The sequence below is a fragment of the Galeopterus variegatus genome, unplaced genomic scaffold (assembly GCF_000696425.1).
Source record: "Galeopterus variegatus unplaced genomic scaffold, G_variegatus-3.0.2 Scaffold941, whole genome shotgun sequence".
Lineage (NCBI taxonomy): Eukaryota > Metazoa > Chordata > Mammalia > Dermoptera > Cynocephalidae > Galeopterus > Galeopterus variegatus.
In genome coordinates, this window is record NW_007727052.1 from 24,983 (window position 1) to 32,082 (window position 7,100).

The 7,100-nt window shown below is 33.0% G+C and overlaps 1 protein-coding gene and 1 pseudogene across 5 annotated transcripts in view; both read left to right on the forward strand.

Annotated features, from left to right (window-relative positions):
• Positions 1 to 7,100, forward strand: part of LOC103591217 — a 42,660-nt pseudogene that overhangs the window by 4,317 nt on the left and 31,243 nt on the right.
• Positions 1 to 7,100, forward strand: part of KDM6A (lysine (K)-specific demethylase 6A) — a 136,087-nt gene that overhangs the window by 4,315 nt on the left and 124,672 nt on the right. For all 5 annotated transcript variants that reach the window (XM_008573616.1, XM_008573618.1, XM_008573617.1 and 2 more), the window contains exon 2: positions 819 to 868. The gene's annotated coding sequence lies outside the window, so the exon portion shown is untranslated. The remainder of the gene's footprint in view (positions 1 to 818; positions 869 to 7,100) is intronic.

The window sequence follows — 7,100 nt, forward strand, 5'->3', positions numbered from 1 at the left end:
AAAAGGGGGAACTCCGTCGTTCCCCCCCCCCCCCCCAATCTAGTCATGAGGGATCTGCCCCCATGACCCAAACACTTCCCACTAGGTTCCACCTCCCAACACTGCCACATTGGGGATCAAGCTTCAACATGAGTTTTAGAGGGCCAAATAAATCCAGACTATTGCAGCCCTCCACTCTAAGGGATTGTGATATTGGTGTGGGATGGTGTTTGTCCGTCAGTTTTTAAAAGGGCACTCTGCTAACTCTAATGCACATATGTAACTTTCAGTTTACCTTTTCACCCTTACTTCATTGAGTTTTAGGTTGACAGGAACTACTTTTAAGTTTTTCAGAGCTTTTTATGCCTCAAGATAGATTTAGGGGTGTGGGTTGCCCTATTTTGGAATTGAGTTGGGGTAAGCTAATTGTGGGGTGAGTTTTTTGTTGATTTTATGAAACAGGAAGCATCACAAAGTAAATAGTTCCTTTGCTCTTTGAGGTGGTTGAGTTCTTAGTCATTTTTGGAAGTGAGGTCTCTTGTGAAGCAATGATTAATCACATTCTGGAGTAGCCTTGGAAAATCTTAATTCTTTGAGGAAGGTCAGGTTGATCCAAGGGGTTAGTCTAGATTTTGTTCAAGTGCAGGTCTGAGATTTGACCATAGTTTTATGTCCTTGAGCTCCTGATTAGGGATTCCCCAGATTTTTAACTTGTTTGGTCTTTGAAATATTGCTATATGCTGGGAGGTGGGTATAGTGGGAACCTTGTTTCTTAAAACTTGTAATATTGATTTTGAAATGAGACATAATTGTGAGTCAATTATTTTTTTCTCTTTCAGCATTATCTGCATACCAGAGGTACTACAGTTTACAGTCTGACTACTGGAAGGTTAGTGCATTTGTTTTTTTTGGCAGATTATTGCTGGTTATATTCAAAATGAATTGAACTTTTAAACATATTATCTCTAGGAGAAAGGGATTGGAAATGGTAAAATGGATATTTTGTTTGTACTATCTTGTGTGAACCATCTTGTATTTTATTGAAATATTGGATTCCTCTGATACATTGTATTCGCCAAAGGTGATCCTAAGTGTGATAAGTTGAAATCAAGCAAAATCAACTGATTCCTTGGTTTTCTTGTTTTAAGTTGGTCCCTGGGGGTAAAAGAAAGCTGAAGATGGATGTTATCAGGCTGAAATGGGAAAGCGTAATAAGAAAGTTATGGTGAAATCTTTCTTGGTGTAGTCTGTAATTGGAGCTCTGAGGAGAGCTGAACCTAACCATTTTTTAAAAGACCCACCTAAATGAAAAACTGTGCATAGTGACGAATCATCTACTTTCTTATCTTACTTTAAGCAATGCATAAAGTTATCCAGGCAGGTTAATCTTTCACAACATGTTTACTTTTAAGTTTATTGAACAGTGAGGTTTCTTTATCTGAACTGCCTTTTCAGATTTTTTGTGGATATTATTTTTCTTTTGCCTAGTTTATCTTTTTGATTTGTAGAAGTTTTAAAAGTAGGTACTTATTCCAGTCTATGCAAACTGGCTTTGTCTGGGAAAGCCCTTCAATAGTCACCCTATCCAGAGATTCTGGGCAGGCTGTGTAGAAGTTTTAGAAGTATATTTTGGTAATTCTTTTTAGTGTATTGAAAATATCTTCTTCAGTCTGTGGCTTACTTTTTTTTTTTTTTTTTTTTTTTTTTAAAGCTTTATTTAAGGATAATTTACATACCATGAAAATCAGTAATTTTTAGTAAATTTTCAGAGTTGCGCAGCCATCATCATAATCTTGTTTTAAAATATGTCCACTCCCCAGAATGAAACCTCGTGCCCACCCACAGTCCCTGACAACCACTAATCTACTTTCTGTCTCTATTTGTCTTCTTGGGATATTTCATGTAAGTGAAACCATACAATATGTGTTTTTTTGTGACTGGCTTCTTTAACTTAACATATGTTTTCAAGGTTCATCTGTGTTGTGGCATGAATACTTTATTCTTTCTTATTTTCTAATAATATTCCATTATATGGGTATACCACATTTTATTTATCTGTTCATCAGTTGATGGGCATTTGGGTTGTATTCTCTTTTTGCCTCTTGTGAATAATGCTGCCATGAACATTTGTTTACAAGTTTTTCTGTAGACATAGTGTTTTCAGTTCTCTTGAGTAAATACCTAGGAATCGGATTGTTGGGTTGTAGGGTAAATCTACATTTAACATTTTTAAAAAGTGCCGAAACTTTTTTCCAGTGTGGCTGTACCATTTTACATTCCCACCAAAATGTATGAGGGTTCTAGTTTGTCCGTATCCTTGTCAAAACTTGTAATTGTCTAGTTTTTGAGTGTGGCCATCCTAGTGGACATAAAGTAGTATCTTATTACAGTTTTTATTTGCATTTCCCCAGTGACTAATGATGTTGAGCATCTTCTCATGAACATATTAGCTATTTATAGATTTTCTTTGGTGAAACGTCTATTCAAACCCTTTGCCCGTTTTTTAATTGGGTTTTGTAAAATTATTGAGTTGTAAGAGTTCTTTATATATTCTGGATGTAATCCCTTTTTGGATATATAATTAGCAAATGTTTTCTCTAAGTCTATGGCTTGTCTTGTTACTCTCTTGATTTTGTGTTTTGAAGTGCTAAAGCTTTTTAATTTTGATGAAATTCCATTTATCAACTTATTCTTTCATCATTTGTACTTTTGGTGTTGTACCTAAGAAATCTTTGCCTAACTCAGAGTTGCAAAGATATATTCCATAGTTTATTCAGTCAGTTTTCATTTCTTTTTCTTTGAAATATTTGTTCATGTCTCTTGCCCATTTTTCTCTTGGGCTGTTGTTTTCTTTCTCTGTTTTATGTAGCCATACTTTGTGTATTAGATATTATCCTTTCTTTGTGATATAGGTTACAGGTATTACTTAGCTTGCGATTTGTTGTTTTACTTTGCATTTGTGTGTTTGGTTTTGCCCATGCAGGTTTTTATTTCTATGTAGTCAAATTCATCAGTCTTTTCCTATATTGCGACTGCGTTTTGAAACATAGGACAGTTTTTCCCTCATTTTGAGGTGATAGAGAAACACACCCACATTTTTTAAAGTACTTAAGTGGTTTAATATTTTAAATGTAAATTTCTGATGCATTTGGATTTTATCCTTGATTTGTAGTGTGAACAATCTAAGTTTTTCTTTTTCCTTATGACTCATTGTCCCAGCATAACATGCTTTTAAAAAATTCATCTTTCTCCGCTGATTTGAGCTGTTGCCTTAATAGCATACTAAATATTCATTTCCAGTTTTGTCTATTCATGAATTTTCTTGTCTGTTTTGTTAGTCTGTCTATTCATGATCTAATACCACTCTATTTTACTTACAGAGGTTTTATAATATGTTTTAATATATAGTAGAGTCAGGGCACCCTTTCCCCATTGTTCTTGTTTTTAGAATTTTCCTGGCTGTCCTTGGTTGCTTGTTTTTCCAAATAAACTTTCCTACTTAATTTGCCTAGCTCTGCAAAAATATCTGGTGTTTTTTTTTGTTTTCTCTCTCCAGTTTTTTTGAAGTGTAATTTACATTATTTTAAGCGTACAGTTTGAGTTTTGGCAATTTATATAGAGTTGTCTAACCATTACCATAATCAAGATACAGAAAGTTTTCATCACTGACAGTGTTCCCTTGTGCCCCATTTGCCATTGATTCTCGCTCTTGATCCCTGGTCAAAGGCAACCACTTACCAGCTTTCTCTCCCTCTAGTTTGGCCTTTTCTAGAATGTCATATAACTGGATTCAAATAGCATGTATTCTTTTGTTTTTAATGTCTCTCATTTGGTGTGCTGTTTTTGAAATTCATTCATGTTGTTGCATGTATCAGTATTGTGTTCCTTTTAATCATTAACTAGGATTTCATAGAATGGATATGTCACAATCGATTTTTCGGTTTGTCAGTTTGGTAGGCATTTGTGTTGTTTCCAGTTTTTGGTTATTTTGAATAAAGTGCTATGAACATTATTTGTCTTTGTGTTGGACATAGGTTTTCATTTTTCTTGGTATATGCGTATACCTAGGATTTGAGAATGCTGAGTCATGTTGCAAGTGTAGGTTTAACTGCTGAACTGTTTTCCAAAGTGGCTGTACCATTTCATGTTCCTACCAGCGTTGAATAAGATTTCTAAATATTCCACATTTTCACAGACACTTGGTATTGTCAGTCTTTTTAACTTTAGCCATTCTGGTAGGTAAGTATTGGTTTCTCATTTTGGTTTAATTTGCATTTCCCTGATGATTAGTGACGTTGAGCATCTTTTATGTGCTATTGGCCTTTTATATACCTTCTTCTGTTAATTACCTGTTCACATCTTTTGTCCATTTAAAATTTTTTTATTTTGTTTGTTTTTAAAATTGAGTTGTATGTTTTGTTTTTTTTAAAAAATGCTCTGGATAAAAGCCCTTTGTCAGATATATGTTTTGGAAATATTTTCTTGCAGTCTGTAGCTGGCCTTTTCATATTCTTATTTGTGTCTTTTGAAAAGCAAATGTTTCTCATTTTGATGAAGTCCATTTAATCAGTTTTTTCTTTTACAGCTAGTGCTTTTTGTGTTCTATTAAGAAGTCTTTGCCTATCCCAATATCATAAAGATTTTCTCACCTTTTTTTCTAGAAGTTCTAGAGCCATATCTCTTATATTTTGGTCTTCAATACATTTCAAGTTGTTTATGATGTGAGATAGCACCAATATTTATTTTTCCCCCTGAATAGCTGTTGTTCCAGAATCATTCCAGTTGTTTGAACGTCATTTATTGAAAAGACTATCCTTTCAAAATTCAGTTTTCATTTCTTCTTTGACAAAAATCAGTTGGATATTTAATTTTGTGTTTGTTTTTAGATTCTCTATTATGTTCTAGTGATCTGTGTGTCTGTTTTAAAACCAATACCAGACTGTTTTGGTTGCTGTATTCTTTTTTTTTTTTTTTCTCTCCCCTCCCCCCCAGGGTTGCTGTATTCTAAAATCAAGCAGTGTTAAGTTCCCCATATTCTTTTTCAAAATTGTTTTGATTTTTCTAAGTCCTTTTCCTTTCCATGTAAAGTTTAGAAGCAGTTTACCAACTTCTGCTAGGATTTTATTGGGACTATGTTGTATGCATAGATGAATTTGGGAAGAATTTCTCTTCAGTAATCTGATAATAATATAGCCACTCCATCCTTTTTAGACTTATTATTTGAGTTATATATATATAACAAAATTTCTTTTGACCTATTGGTATCTTTGTATTTACAGTTCTTCTTTTGTAGATAGCTTATAAATGAGTGTTGCTCTTTTAGCCAACCTAATAGTCTCTGTCTTTTACTTGTATTTTTTAGCTTTTGACAGTTAATGTAATCACTGATGTAGTTTGTGTCTTTCATTTAATTTTTCCTTTTCTGTTTATCCTCTCAGTTTCTTGGTCTTATGTTCCGCCTTACCTATTCCTTACTTACCTCCTCCTCCTGCTTTTGATAATTGAATTTATTTTACAATTATACTTTACTTTTTCCAATGGCTTTTTTTTTTACCTATCCTTCTTTTCATTATTTATTTAGTGGTGGTTCTAGGGATTATCCTTAATTTTTCACAGTTTGCTCACAGTTAATATTGTACCAGTACATGTAAAAAATGGTTTGCAAGAGTATAGGCGAACATCTTACCTACACATGTTGTTTATGTGATAGTTGTTATATGTATTACTTCTACATTATTAACTCTACAAGATGTTATTTTACTTTGAACAGGCCTATATGTTATAAAGTAAAAGTACTTGTGTGTATTTACCCAGATGTTTACCATTTCTGATGCTCTTCATTACCTTCTGTGAATCGTTTCCATGTAGTATCATTTTTTTTTAGGCAAAAGAATTTCATTTGACATTTCTTATAGTAAAGATCTGATGGAGATGAATTTGAATTTTCTTAGTTCCTTTATCTGAAAATATTTTTTTTATTTCATGTTTCAAGGACACTTGCTAGATAGAGAATTCTGGATTGGCTTTTTAGTTTTTAAAAAAATTTTTCGGTGAAGTTCTGTTCTCTTTTTTTCCTTCCATATTTGCTGATGAGAAATTAGCTCTTAATTGAACCACTTTTCCCCTAAATGCATATATAATTTATTGTTTTACTCCTTTCAAGATTTGCTTTTTATCTTTGGTTTTCCATAGTTTGATCGTGATAAATATATGTAAATGTAAGATAAATATATATCTTCATATTTATCCTCATTGAGCATTTAGTATGTGCATCAAATTTGGAAAACTTTGGTCATTATTTTTTAAAATAATTTTTTGTTCATTCTCTTTCTTTGTGGAGCTTTAATTATGTGTGAGTTAGATATTTTTATGTAACAGGTCGCTGGGGGTGCTTTTTTTTCCTTTTTCTCTGTGATCTCACTGGGTAATTTGTGTTTCTATTTTGAGGTCCATTTTCTTTTTCCTTTGTCATGTTAATTTTATTCAATCCATTGATTTTTTTTTTTTTTAATTTCACATATATTTTTCAGTTTTAGAGTTTCCATTGGGTTCTTTTTTATTGTTTCTCTTTCTCTGTTAAGATTTTGTATCTTTTCATTGTTCATAAGCATATTTTATATTGGTTTGTAGTAATAGTTATAATAGCCACTGTAGACACCTTGTTGCCATTTCTAGCATCTTTAGCATTTTGGGTTTGGTCTCAGTTGATTTTTTTTTTTTTCTTGAATATGTTGTGTTTTCCTGTTTCTTCATATATTGTCTAATTTTGTCTCAGGTAGTGGACATTATGAAAATTATGCTAACTTCTGATTGTATTATTTTCTTCCAGAGAATGATGTTTTTCTCTTCTATCAGGCAGTTATCTTTGTTAGACTTGAAATGCAAGCTTTGTTTCTTCTGGCAGCAGCTTATGTATCAATTTAGATATTTTTTCTTTAGCTTAGATGTTTTGAGTCTGTAATTTGCATGCAGGAGTCAGTCAGGCGTGTGGATAGACAAAATTTATAATTCCCCTCTCTGGCTCTTTCCTTTTCTTCAGTAGGTTGTGATTTCTCCTGGTTTCAGTCTTCCGGTTTTCTGGTTCAGGAAAGGTGTGCTTCACTCCCCCCCCCCCCCCCCCC